Here is a 13706-nt window from a genome sequence, read left to right on the forward strand (position 1 = left end):
AGAGCAAGCAAACTATTCCTCCAGGAGAGGGCGCCAACAGACTACTAAAGAGATCATCATTACTCAAAGAAAACCCCAAAAACCAATGCATGATAGGAATAAACAGGTAACTTTCTTTGGAGTGGAAGCGGAGAGATCGCACCAGATGCCAATTCTAGATGTTATCACACCTGTGGTCACTGCAGCAGCAGGTGAATCCACTTTGTCCAAAAGGGATCTATTCCATTCAATTGCAAATGATCTAGATAAGACAGAGAACTGCAGCACGGGGACATAGCCGAGTTGGTCAGGTTGAGTGGTGATGAGTTTGCTATTTGGATGAATAAAGAAAGTCAAAAGTGTGAAAGATAAAAAACAAAAGGAGGAAGTGTGAAAAGTGAATGGGCCAAATTGAGGTGCATATGAAGACGTATGCTTTCTTCCAATTCATTAAATCGGGCTAATATGAATCAGGTGAATTGAGTTCTGCTTTTGGAAACTGGGTTAAGAAGGGGTGCACCGTTCCTGGAGGTACTGCAATACCAGGTCAATGCGTGGAGTGGACAGAGCAAGCTCTTTTTCCATCTCCCTGTTCTAAAAATCCATTTAATATATGGTCCCCAGATAGGGGACGTATCAGATATTAAACTGATAAGAACAGATACTACACTTGATCTTAGCCAAAAGGCCGAGAAGCGATAACCAGAATTGGTTTGGGCCTCGAGTGGCACCCTGGCCTATGCCGGACACATCTTAGGGAGAGAGAGCGAGAGGGAGACAAACCCACGCCTACACAAGACATTTTGTCACCCAAGCCAACCCTTGAAAAGGCTGCTTTGCAGAGCCAAAACAAGAAGAATGGTGCGTTTTGCAGCCGCCGCCCACTGCAATGAATCTGAATAACTCCTCCTTTAGGGCGCAAGCAACTCCCCTCCCCCTTGCAGTCTTTCCAATTCACGATACAAAAAGACGGACAGGACAGGTTGCCTGACTTTCCGTCACTGCCACCCTTTGCCATCCTTACCCGTAGAAAGCCCTTTCATCATCCCCAAACCCTAATCTTTTCCCTTTCCTTCCCAGCCCCCAAACCCTGCCCTCTGTACCTTTCTCACCACCCGCTTCCCTTCTCCTGTCATCCCCCTACCACCCGGGAAAAAAAGAGATTGCCCCCTCCTTCCACTAGCCCACCCTCCATGAAAAAGCAAGGTACGGTGTGCTACAGAGCCCAAGGCTTGCCGGGGTCCCAAGCCAGCAAGCTCAGACTCACTCCAGGGTCGTCAGTCCTGGGGCACGTTGTACCATAGCCCCCCCACCCTTACTCAGTCTAATAGCCTCGATCCTGGTAGGGCCATGTTTTCCTCTAGATGAATATACTATCCACCCAGAGTACTAGCAAGCGCAACCTTCCAGTGTGCATTGTATCATTGTACTAAGGTGGCCTGGAGCTTAAACCACCTCTTCGAACAACACTACACTTGATCTTAGCCAAAAGGCCGAGAAGCGATAACCAGAATTGGTTTGGGCCTCGAGTGGCACCCTGGCCTATGCCGGACACATCTTAGGGAGAGAGAGCGAGAGGGAGACAAACCCACGCCTACACAAGACATTTTGTCACCCAAGCCAACCCTTGAAAAGGCTGCTTTGCAGAGCCAAAACAAGAAGAATGGTGCGTTTTGCAGCCGCCGCCCACTGCAATGAATCTGAATAACTCCTCCTTTAGGGCGCAAGCAACTCCCCTCCCCCTTGCAGTCTTTCCAATTCACGATACAAAAAGACGGACAGGACAGGTTGCCTGACTTTCCGTCACTGCCACCCTTTGCCATCCTTACCCGTAGAAAGCCCTTTCATCATCCCCAAACCCTAATCTTTTCCCTTTCCTTCCCAGCCCCCAAACCCTGCCCTCTGTACCTTTCTCACCACCCGCTTCCCTTCTCCTGTCATCCCCCTACCACCCGGGAAAAAAAGAGATTGCCCCCTCCTTCCACTAGCCCACCCTCCCACCCAAAGAACAACTTCTTCTGCGCAGCTTGTTTTCTAGGCAGCAGCGCTATTGTGATGTCATCGGGGGGCATTGTGACAAGCCGCCAGTGTTCCGTCTCTTCATGTTGTGCACAGTTCAAACGGAAAATACATCAACAGGCAGACTACAGAAAAGCTTACTATCAAAGGTTAGAGGGGGGCTTTCTCAGAGGGCTTTTTACAGTTTTTCTATTCCCAATTAGCCGTTTAAGTGTACTTATTGAAAGTAGTAATTCTTTCATAGGCCGCCCTTTCTTAGTATTTGACGTTCCTTATATTGCGGTATGAGGCTTCGCAGTAGGTTGCAAACATTCATCACCCATGACTGTCCCCAATTGAGCTCAGAAGCTCAATGTCTATCATGACCTCTCTTTTAGAATGTCCAAGAGCAAGCAAACTATTCCTCCAGGAGAGGGCGCCAACAGACTACTAAAGAGATCATCATTACTCAAAGAAAACCCCAAAAACCAATGCATGATAGGAATAAACAGGTAACTTTCTTTGGAGTGGAAGCGGAGAGATCGCACCAGATGCCAATTCTAGATGTTATCACACCTGTGGTCACTGCAGCAGCAGGTGAATCCACTTTGTCCAAAAGGGATCTATTCCATTCAATTGCAAATGATCTAGATAAGACAGAGAACTGCAGCACGGGGACATAGCCGAGTTGGTCAGGTTGAGTGGTGATGAGTTTGCTATTTGGATGAATAAAGAAAGTCAAAAGTGTGAAAGATAAAAAACAAAAGGAGGAAGTGTGAAAAGTGAATGGGCCAAATTGAGGTGCATATGAAGACGTATGCTTTCTTCCAATTCATTAAATCGGGCTAATATGAATCAGGTGAATTGAGTTCTGCTTTTGGAAACTGGGTTAAGAAGGGGTGCACCGTTCCTGGAGGTACTGCAATACCAGGTCAATGCGTGGAGTGGACAGAGCAAGCTCTTTTTCCATCTCCCTGTTCTAAAAATCCATTTAATATATGGTCCCCAGATAGGGGACGTATCAGATATTAAACTGATAAGAACAGATACTACACTTGATCTTAGCCAAAAGGCCGAGAAGCGATAACCAGAATTGGTTTGGGCCTCGAGTGGCACCCTGGCCTATGCCGGACACATCTTAGGGAGAGAGAGCGAGAGGGAGACAAACCCACGCCTACACAAGACATTTTGTCACCCAAGCCAACCCTTGAAAAGGCTGCTTTGCAGAGCCAAAACAAGAAGAATGGTGCGTTTTGCAGCCGCCGCCCACTGCAATGAATCTGAATAACTCCTCCTTTAGGGCGCAAGCAACTCCCCTCCCCCTTGCAGTCTTTCCAATTCACGATACAAAAAGACGGACAGGACAGGTTGCCTGACTTTCCGTCACTGCCACCCTTTGCCATCCTTACCCGTAGAAAGCCCTTTCATCATCCCCAAACCCTAATCTTTTCCCTTTCCTTCCCAGCCCCCAAACCCTGCCCTCTGTACCTTTCTCACCACCCGCTTCCCTTCTCCTGTCATCCCCCTACCACCCGGGAAAAAAAGAGATTGCCCCCTCCTTCCACTAGCCCACCCTCCCACCCAAAGAACAACTTCTTCTGCGCAGCTTGTTTTCTAGGCAGCAGCGCTATTGTGATGTCATCGGGGGGCATTGTGACAAGCCGCCAGTGTTCCGTCTCTTCATGTTGTGCACAGTTCAAACGGAAAATACATCAACAGGCAGACTACAGAAAAGCTTACTATCAAAGGTTAGAGGGGGGCTTTCTCAGAGGGCTTTTTACAGTTTTTCTATTCCCAATTAGCCGTTTAAGTGTACTTATTGAAAGTAGTAATTCTTTCATAGGCCGCCCTTTCTTAGTATTTGACGTTCCTTATATTGCGGTATGAGGCTTCGCAGTAGGTTGCAAACATTCATCACCCATGACTGTCCCCAATTGAGCTCAGAAGCTCAATGTCTATCATGACCTCTCTTTTAGAATGTCCAAGAGCAAGCAAACTATTCCTCCAGGAGAGGGCGCCAACAGACTACTAAAGAGATCATCATTACTCAAAGAAAACCCCAAAAACCAATGCATGATAGGAATAAACAGGTAACTTTCTTTGGAGTGGAAGCGGAGAGATCGCACCAGATGCCAATTCTAGATGTTATCACACCTGTGGTCACTGCAGCAGCAGGTGAATCCACTTTGTCCAAAAGGGATCTATTCCATTCAATTGCAAATGATCTAGATAAGACAGAGAACTGCAGCACGGGGACATAGCCGAGTTGGTCAGGTTGAGTGGTGATGAGTTTGCTATTTGGATGAATAAAGAAAGTCAAAAGTGTGAAAGATAAAAAACAAAAGGAGGAAGTGTGAAAAGTGAATGGGCCAAATTGAGGTGCATATGAAGACGTATGCTTTCTTCCAATTCATTAAATCGGGCTAATATGAATCAGGTGAATTGAGTTCTGCTTTTGGAAACTGGGTTAAGAAGGGGTGCACCGTTCCTGGAGGTACTGCAATACCAGGTCAATGCGTGGAGTGGACAGAGCAAGCTCTTTTTCCATCTCCCTGTTCTAAAAATCCATTTAATATATGGTCCCCAGATAGGGGACGTATCAGATATTAAACTGATAAGAACAGATACTACACTTGATCTTAGCCAAAAGGCCGAGAAGCGATAACCAGAATTGGTTTGGGCCTCGAGTGGCACCCTGGCCTATGCCGGACACATCTTAGGGAGAGAGAGCGAGAGGGAGACAAACCCACGCCTACACAAGACATTTTGTCACCCAAGCCAACCCTTGAAAAGGCTGCTTTGCAGAGCCAAAACAAGAAGAATGGTGCGTTTTGCAGCCGCCGCCCACTGCAATGAATCTGAATAACTCCTCCTTTAGGGCGCAAGCAACTCCCCTCCCCCTTGCAGTCTTTCCAATTCACGATACAAAAAGACGGACAGGACAGGTTGCCTGACTTTCCGTCACTGCCACCCTTTGCCATCCTTACCCGTAGAAAGCCCTTTCATCATCCCCAAACCCTAATCTTTTCCCTTTCCTTCCCAGCCCCCAAACCCTGCCCTCTGTACCTTTCTCACCACCCGCTTCCCTTCTCCTGTCATCCCCCTACCACCCGGGAAAAAAAGAGATTGCCCCCTCCTTCCACTAGCCCACCCTCCCACCCAAAGAACAACTTCTTCTGCGCAGCTTGTTTTCTAGGCAGCAGCGCTATTGTGATGTCATCGGGGGGCATTGTGACAAGCCGCCAGTGTTCCGTCTCTTCATGTTGTGCACAGTTCAAACGGAAAATACATCAACAGGCAGACTACAGAAAAGCTTACTATCAAAGGTTAGAGGGGGGCTTTCTCAGAGGGCTTTTTACAGTTTTTCTATTCCCAATTAGCCGTTTAAGTGTACTTATTGAAAGTAGTAATTCTTTCATAGGCCGCCCTTTCTTAGTATTTGACGTTCCTTATATTGCGGTATGAGGCTTCGCAGTAGGTTGCAAACATTCATCACCCATGACTGTCCCCAATTGAGCTCAGAAGCTCAATGTCTATCATGACCTCTCTTTTAGAATGTCCAAGAGCAAGCAAACTATTCCTCCAGGAGAGGGCGCCAACAGACTACTAAAGAGATCATCATTACTCAAAGAAAACCCCAAAAACCAATGCATGATAGGAATAAACAGGTAACTTTCTTTGGAGTGGAAGCGGAGAGATCGCACCAGATGCCAATTCTAGATGTTATCACACCTGTGGTCACTGCAGCAGCAGGTGAATCCACTTTGTCCAAAAGGGATCTATTCCATTCAATTGCAAATGATCTAGATAAGACAGAGAACTGCAGCACGGGGACATAGCCGAGTTGGTCAGGTTGAGTGGTGATGAGTTTGCTATTTGGATGAATAAAGAAAGTCAAAAGTGTGAAAGATAAAAAACAAAAGGAGGAAGTGTGAAAAGTGAATGGGCCAAATTGAGGTGCATATGAAGACGTATGCTTTCTTCCAATTCATTAAATCGGGCTAATATGAATCAGGTGAATTGAGTTCTGCTTTTGGAAACTGGGTTAAGAAGGGGTGCACCGTTCCTGGAGGTACTGCAATACCAGGTCAATGCGTGGAGTGGACAGAGCAAGCTCTTTTTCCATCTCCCTGTTCTAAAAATCCATTTAATATATGGTCCCCAGATAGGGGACGTATCAGATATTAAACTGATAAGAACAGATACTACACTTGATCTTAGCCAAAAGGCCGAGAAGCGATAACCAGAATTGGTTTGGGCCTCGAGTGGCACCCTGGCCTATGCCGGACACATCTTAGGGAGAGAGAGCGAGAGGGAGACAAACCCACGCCTACACAAGACATTTTGTCACCCAAGCCAACCCTTGAAAAGGCTGCTTTGCAGAGCCAAAACAAGAAGAATGGTGCGTTTTGCAGCCGCCGCCCACTGCAATGAATCTGAATAACTCCTCCTTTAGGGCGCAAGCAACTCCCCTCCCCCTTGCAGTCTTTCCAATTCACGATACAAAAAGACGGACAGGACAGGTTGCCTGACTTTCCGTCACTGCCACCCTTTGCCATCCTTACCCGTAGAAAGCCCTTTCATCATCCCCAAACCCTAATCTTTTCCCTTTCCTTCCCAGCCCCCAAACCCTGCCCTCTGTACCTTTCTCACCACCCGCTTCCCTTCTCCTGTCATCCCCCTACCACCCGGGAAAAAAAGAGATTGCCCCCTCCTTCCACTAGCCCACCCTCCCACCCAAAGAACAACTTCTTCTGCGCAGCTTGTTTTCTAGGCAGCAGCGCTATTGTGATGTCATCGGGGGGCATTGTGACAAGCCGCCAGTGTTCCGTCTCTTCATGTTGTGCACAGTTCAAACGGAAAATACATCAACAGGCAGACTACAGAAAAGCTTACTATCAAAGGTTAGAGGGGGGCTTTCTCAGAGGGCTTTTTACAGTTTTTCTATTCCCAATTAGCCGTTTAAGTGTACTTATTGAAAGTAGTAATTCTTTCATAGGCCGCCCTTTCTTAGTATTTGACGTTCCTTATATTGCGGTATGAGGCTTCGCAGTAGGTTGCAAACATTCATCACCCATGACTGTCCCCAATTGAGCTCAGAAGCTCAATGTCTATCATGACCTCTCTTTTAGAATGTCCAAGAGCAAGCAAACTATTCCTCCAGGAGAGGGCGCCAACAGACTACTAAAGAGATCATCATTACTCAAAGAAAACCCCAAAAACCAATGCATGATAGGAATAAACAGGTAACTTTCTTTGGAGTGGAAGCGGAGAGATCGCACCAGATGCCAATTCTAGATGTTATCACACCTGTGGTCACTGCAGCAGCAGGTGAATCCACTTTGTCCAAAAGGGATCTATTCCATTCAATTGCAAATGATCTAGATAAGACAGAGAACTGCAGCACGGGGACATAGCCGAGTTGGTCAGGTTGAGTGGTGATGAGTTTGCTATTTGGATGAATAAAGAAAGTCAAAAGTGTGAAAGATAAAAAACAAAAGGAGGAAGTGTGAAAAGTGAATGGGCCAAATTGAGGTGCATATGAAGACGTATGCTTTCTTCCAATTCATTAAATCGGGCTAATATGAATCAGGTGAATTGAGTTCTGCTTTTGGAAACTGGGTTAAGAAGGGGTGCACCGTTCCTGGAGGTACTGCAATACCAGGTCAATGCGTGGAGTGGACAGAGCAAGCTCTTTTTCCATCTCCCTGTTCTAAAAATCCATTTAATATATGGTCCCCAGATAGGGGACGTATCAGATATTAAACTGATAAGAACAGATACTACACTTGATCTTAGCCAAAAGGCCGAGAAGCGATAACCAGAATTGGTTTGGGCCTCGAGTGGCACCCTGGCCTATGCCGGACACATCTTAGGGAGAGAGAGCGAGAGGGAGACAAACCCACGCCTACACAAGACATTTTGTCACCCAAGCCAACCCTTGAAAAGGCTGCTTTGCAGAGCCAAAACAAGAAGAATGGTGCGTTTTGCAGCCGCCGCCCACTGCAATGAATCTGAATAACTCCTCCTTTAGGGCGCAAGCAACTCCCCTCCCCCTTGCAGTCTTTCCAATTCACGATACAAAAAGACGGACAGGACAGGTTGCCTGACTTTCCGTCACTGCCACCCTTTGCCATCCTTACCCGTAGAAAGCCCTTTCATCATCCCCAAACCCTAATCTTTTCCCTTTCCTTCCCAGCCCCCAAACCCTGCCCTCTGTACCTTTCTCACCACCCGCTTCCCTTCTCCTGTCATCCCCCTACCACCCGGGAAAAAAAGAGATTGCCCCCTCCTTCCACTAGCCCACCCTCCCACCCAAAGAACAACTTCTTCTGCGCAGCTTGTTTTCTAGGCAGCAGCGCTATTGTGATGTCATCGGGGGGCATTGTGACAAGCCGCCAGTGTTCCGTCTCTTCATGTTGTGCACAGTTCAAACGGAAAATACATCAACAGGCAGACTACAGAAAAGCTTACTATCAAAGGTTAGAGGGGGGCTTTCTCAGAGGGCTTTTTACAGTTTTTCTATTCCCAATTAGCCGTTTAAGTGTACTTATTGAAAGTAGTAATTCTTTCATAGGCCGCCCTTTCTTAGTATTTGACGTTCCTTATATTGCGGTATGAGGCTTCGCAGTAGGTTGCAAACATTCATCACCCATGACTGTCCCCAATTGAGCTCAGAAGCTCAATGTCTATCATGACCTCTCTTTTAGAATGTCCAAGAGCAAGCAAACTATTCCTCCAGGAGAGGGCGCCAACAGACTACTAAAGAGATCATCATTACTCAAAGAAAACCCCAAAAACCAATGCATGATAGGAATAAACAGGTAACTTTCTTTGGAGTGGAAGCGGAGAGATCGCACCAGATGCCAATTCTAGATGTTATCACACCTGTGGTCACTGCAGCAGCAGGTGAATCCACTTTGTCCAAAAGGGATCTATTCCATTCAATTGCAAATGATCTAGATAAGACAGAGAACTGCAGCACGGGGACATAGCCGAGTTGGTCAGGTTGAGTGGTGATGAGTTTGCTATTTGGATGAATAAAGAAAGTCAAAAGTGTGAAAGATAAAAAACAAAAGGAGGAAGTGTGAAAAATGAATGGGCCAAATTGAGGTGCATATGAAGACGTATGCTTTCTTCCAATTCATTAAATCGGGCTAATATGAATCAGGTGAATTGAGTTCTGCTTTTGGAAACTGGGTTAAGAAGGGGTGCACCGTTCCTGGAGGTACTGCAATACCAGGTCAATGCGTGGAGTGGACAGAGCAAGCTCTTTTTCCATCTCCCTGTTCTAAAAATCCATTTAATATATGGTCCCCAGATAGGGGACGTATCAGATATTAAACTGATAAGAACAGATACTACACTTGATCTTAGCCAAAAGGCCGAGAAGCGATAACCAGAATTGGTTTGGGCCTCGAGTGGCACCCTGGCCTATGCCGGACACATCTTAGGGAGAGAGAGCGAGAGGGAGACAAACCCACGCCTACACAAGACATTTTGTCACCCAAGCCAACCCTTGAAAAGGCTGCTTTGCAGAGCCAAAACAAGAAGAATGGTGCGTTTTGCAGCCGCCGCCCACTGCAATGAATCTGAATAACTCCTCCTTTAGGGCGCAAGCAACTCCCCTCCCCCTTGCAGTCTTTCCAATTCACGATACAAAAAGACGGACAGGACAGGTTGCCTGACTTTCCGTCACTGCCACCCTTTGCCATCCTTACCCGTAGAAAGCCCTTTCATCATCCCCAAACCCTAATCTTTTCCCTTTCCTTCCCAGCCCCCAAACCCTGCCCTCTGTACCTTTCTCACCACCCGCTTCCCTTCTCCTGTCATCCCCCTACCACCCGGGAAAAAAAGAGATTGCCCCCTCCTTCCACTAGCCCACCCTCCCACCCAAAGAACAACTTCTTCTGCGCAGCTTGTTTTCTAGGCAGCAGCGCTATTGTGATGTCATCGGGGGGCATTGTGACAAGCCGCCAGTGTTCCGTCTCTTCATGTTGTGCACAGTTCAAACGGAAAATACATCAACAGGCAGACTACAGAAAAGCTTACTATCAAAGGTTAGAGGGGGGCTTTCTCAGAGGGCTTTTTACAGTTTTTCTATTCCCAATTAGCCGTTTAAGTGTACTTATTGAAAGTAGTAATTCTTTCATAGGCCGCCCTTTCTTAGTATTTGACGTTCCTTATATTGCGGTATGAGGCTTCGCAGTAGGTTGCAAACATTCATCACCCATGACTGTCCCCAATTGAGCTCAGAAGCTCAATGTCTATCATGACCTCTCTTTTAGAATGTCCAAGAGCAAGCAAACTATTCCTCCAGGAGAGGGCGCCAACAGACTACTAAAGAGATCATCATTACTCAAAGAAAACCCCAAAAACCAATGCATGATAGGAATAAACAGGTAACTTTCTTTGGAGTGGAAGCGGAGAGATCGCACCAGATGCCAATTCTAGATGTTATCACACCTGTGGTCACTGCAGCAGCAGGTGAATCCACTTTGTCCAAAAGGGATCTATTCCATTCAATTGCAAATGATCTAGATAAGACAGAGAACTGCAGCACGGGGACATAGCCGAGTTGGTCAGGTTGAGTGGTGATGAGTTTGCTATTTGGATGAATAAAGAAAGTCAAAAGTGTGAAAGATAAAAAACAAAAGGAGGAAGTGTGAAAAGTGAATGGGCCAAATTGAGGTGCATATGAAGACGTATGCTTTCTTCCAATTCATTAAATCGGGCTAATATGAATCAGGTGAATTGAGTTCTGCTTTTGGAAACTGGGTTAAGAAGGGGTGCACCGTTCCTGGAGGTACTGCAATACCAGGTCAATGCGTGGAGTGGACAGAGCAAGCTCTTTTTCCATCTCCCTGTTCTAAAAATCCATTTAATATATGGTCCCCAGATAGGGGACGTATCAGATATTAAACTGATAAGAACAGATACTACACTTGATCTTAGCCAAAAGGCCGAGAAGCGATAACCAGAATTGGTTTGGGCCTCGAGTGGCACCCTGGCCTATGCCGGACACATCTTAGGGAGAGAGAGCGAGAGGGAGACAAACCCACGCCTACACAAGACATTTTGTCACCCAAGCCAACCCTTGAAAAGGCTGCTTTGCAGAGCCAAAACAAGAAGAATGGTGCGTTTTGCAGCCGCCGCCCACTGCAATGAATCTGAATAACTCCTCCTTTAGGGCGCAAGCAACTCCCCTCCCCCTTGCAGTCTTTCCAATTCACGATACAAAAAGACGGACAGGACAGGTTGCCTGACTTTCCGTCACTGCCACCCTTTGCCATCCTTACCCGTAGAAAGCCCTTTCATCATCCCCAAACCCTAATCTTTTCCCTTTCCTTCCCAGCCCCCAAACCCTGCCCTCTGTACCTTTCTCACCACCCGCTTCCCTTCTCCTGTCATCCCCCTACCACCCGGGAAAAAAAGAGATTGCCCCCTCCTTCCACTAGCCCACCCTCCCACCCAAAGAACAACTTCTTCTGCGCAGCTTGTTTTCTAGGCAGCAGCGCTATTGTGATGTCATCGGGGGGCATTGTGACAAGCCGCCAGTGTTCCGTCTCTTCATGTTGTGCACAGTTCAAACGGAAAATACATCAACAGGCAGACTACAGAAAAGCTTACTATCAAAGGTTAGAGGGGGGCTTTCTCAGAGGGCTTTTTACAGTTTTTCTATTCCCAATTAGCCGTTTAAGTGTACTTATTGAAAGTAGTAATTCTTTCATAGGCCGCCCTTTCTTAGTATTTGACGTTCCTTATATTGCGGTATGAGGCTTCGCAGTAGGTTGCAAACATTCATCACCCATGACTGTCCCCAATTGAGCTCAGAAGCTCAATGTCTATCATGACCTCTCTTTTAGAATGTCCAAGAGCAAGCAAACTATTCCTCCAGGAGAGGGCGCCAACAGACTACTAAAGAGATCATCATTACTCAAAGAAAACCCCAAAAACCAATGCATGATAGGAATAAACAGGTAACTTTCTTTGGAGTGGAAGCGGAGAGATCGCACCAGATGCCAATTCTAGATGTTATCACACCTGTGGTCACTGCAGCAGCAGGTGAATCCACTTTGTCCAAAAGGGATCTATTCCATTCAATTGCAAATGATCTAGATAAGACAGAGAACTGCAGCACGGGGACATAGCCGAGTTGGTCAGGTTGAGTGGTGATGAGTTTGCTATTTGGATGAATAAAGAAAGTCAAAAGTGTGAAAGATAAAAAACAAAAGGAGGAAGTGTGAAAAGTGAATGGGCCAAATTGAGGTGCATATGAAGACGTATGCTTTCTTCCAATTCATTAAATCGGGCTAATATGAATCAGGTGAATTGAGTTCTGCTTTTGGAAACTGGGTTAAGAAGGGGTGCACCGTTCCTGGAGGTACTGCAATACCAGGTCAATGCGTGGAGTGGACAGAGCAAGCTCTTTTTCCATCTCCCTGTTCTAAAAATCCATTTAATATATGGTCCCCAGATAGGGGACGTATCAGATATTAAACTGATAAGAACAGATACTACACTTGATCTTAGCCAAAAGGCCGAGAAGCGATAACCAGAATTGGTTTGGGCCTCGAGTGGCACCCTGGCCTATGCCGGACACATCTTAGGGAGAGAGAGCGAGAGGGAGACAAACCCACGCCTACACAAGACATTTTGTCACCCAAGCCAACCCTTGAAAAGGCTGCTTTGCAGAGCCAAAACAAGAAGAATGGTGCGTTTTGCAGCCGCCGCCCACTGCAATGAATCTGAATAACTCCTCCTTTAGGGCGCAAGCAACTCCCCTCCCCCTTGCAGTCTTTCCAATTCACGATACAAAAAGACGGACAGGACAGGTTGCCTGACTTTCCGTCACTGCCACCCTTTGCCATCCTTACCCGTAGAAAGCCCTTTCATCATCCCCAAACCCTAATCTTTTCCCTTTCCTTCCCAGCCCCCAAACCCTGCCCTCTGTACCTTTCTCACCACCCGCTTCCCTTCTCCTGTCATCCCCCTACCACCCGGGAAAAAAAGAGATTGCCCCCTCCTTCCACTAGCCCACCCTCCCACCCAAAGAACAACTTCTTCTGCGCAGCTTGTTTTCTAGGCAGCAGCGCTATTGTGATGTCATCGGGGGGCATTGTGACAAGCCGCCAGTGTTCCGTCTCTTCATGTTGTGCACAGTTCAAACGGAAAATACATCAACAGGCAGACTACAGAAAAGCTTACTATCAAAGGTTAGAGGGGGGCTTTCTCAGAGGGCTTTTTACAGTTTTTCTATTCCCAATTAGCCGTTTAAGTGTACTTATTGAAAGTAGTAATTCTTTCATAGGCCGCCCTTTCTTAGTATTTGACGTTCCTTATATTGCGGTATGAGGCTTCGCAGTAGGTTGCAAACATTCATCACCCATGACTGTCCCCAATTGAGCTCAGAAGCTCAATGTCTATCATGACCTCTCTTTTAGAATGTCCAAGAGCAAGCAAACTATTCCTCCAGGAGAGGGCGCCAACAGACTACTAAAGAGATCATCATTACTCAAAGAAAACCCCAAAAACCAATGCATGATAGGAATAAACAGGTAACTTTCTTTGGAGTGGAAGCGGAGAGATCGCACCAGATGCCAATTCTAGATGTTATCACACCTGTGGTCACTGCAGCAGCAGGTGAATCCACTTTGTCCAAAAGGGATCTATTCCATTCAATTGCAAATGATCTAGATAAGACAGAGAACTGCAGCACGGGGACATAG

The 13706-nt window shown here is 46.7% G+C and overlaps 8 non-coding genes across 8 annotated transcripts; all 8 read right to left on the bottom strand.

Moving 5' to 3' along the window:
* Positions 1-488: 488 nt before the first annotated feature.
* Positions 489-679, bottom strand: LOC142269931 (U2 spliceosomal RNA). Its single transcript, XR_012735313.1, has one exon. It is a non-coding gene; the product is annotated as a U2 spliceosomal RNA (small nuclear RNA).
* Positions 680-2871: 2192 nt separating this feature from the next.
* LOC142269933 (U2 spliceosomal RNA) lies at positions 2872-3062 on the bottom strand. The gene has a single exon (XR_012735314.1). It is a non-coding gene; the product is annotated as a U2 spliceosomal RNA (small nuclear RNA).
* Positions 3063-4449: 1387 nt separating this feature from the next.
* LOC142269935 (U2 spliceosomal RNA) lies at positions 4450-4640 on the bottom strand. The gene has a single exon (XR_012735316.1). It is a non-coding gene; the product is annotated as a U2 spliceosomal RNA (small nuclear RNA).
* A 1387-nt stretch (positions 4641-6027) lies between these two features.
* LOC142269936 (U2 spliceosomal RNA) lies at positions 6028-6218 on the bottom strand. Its single transcript, XR_012735317.1, has one exon. It is a non-coding gene; the product is annotated as a U2 spliceosomal RNA (small nuclear RNA).
* Positions 6219-7605: 1387 nt separating this feature from the next.
* Positions 7606-7796, bottom strand: LOC142269937 (U2 spliceosomal RNA). Its single transcript, XR_012735318.1, has one exon. It is a non-coding gene; the product is annotated as a U2 spliceosomal RNA (small nuclear RNA).
* A 1387-nt stretch (positions 7797-9183) lies between these two features.
* LOC142269938 (U2 spliceosomal RNA) lies at positions 9184-9374 on the bottom strand. The gene has a single exon (XR_012735319.1). It is a non-coding gene; the product is annotated as a U2 spliceosomal RNA (small nuclear RNA).
* Positions 9375-10761: 1387 nt separating this feature from the next.
* LOC142269939 (U2 spliceosomal RNA) lies at positions 10762-10952 on the bottom strand. Its single transcript, XR_012735320.1, has one exon. It is a non-coding gene; the product is annotated as a U2 spliceosomal RNA (small nuclear RNA).
* A 1387-nt stretch (positions 10953-12339) lies between these two features.
* LOC142269940 (U2 spliceosomal RNA) lies at positions 12340-12530 on the bottom strand. The gene has a single exon (XR_012735321.1). It is a non-coding gene; the product is annotated as a U2 spliceosomal RNA (small nuclear RNA).
* Between the last annotated feature and the right edge of the window lie 1176 nt (positions 12531-13706).

The sequence above is a fragment of the Anomaloglossus baeobatrachus genome, unplaced genomic scaffold, assembly GCF_048569485.1.
Source record: "Anomaloglossus baeobatrachus isolate aAnoBae1 unplaced genomic scaffold, aAnoBae1.hap1 Scaffold_3246, whole genome shotgun sequence".
NCBI classification, from domain to species: Eukaryota; Metazoa; Chordata; class Amphibia; order Anura; family Aromobatidae; genus Anomaloglossus; species Anomaloglossus baeobatrachus.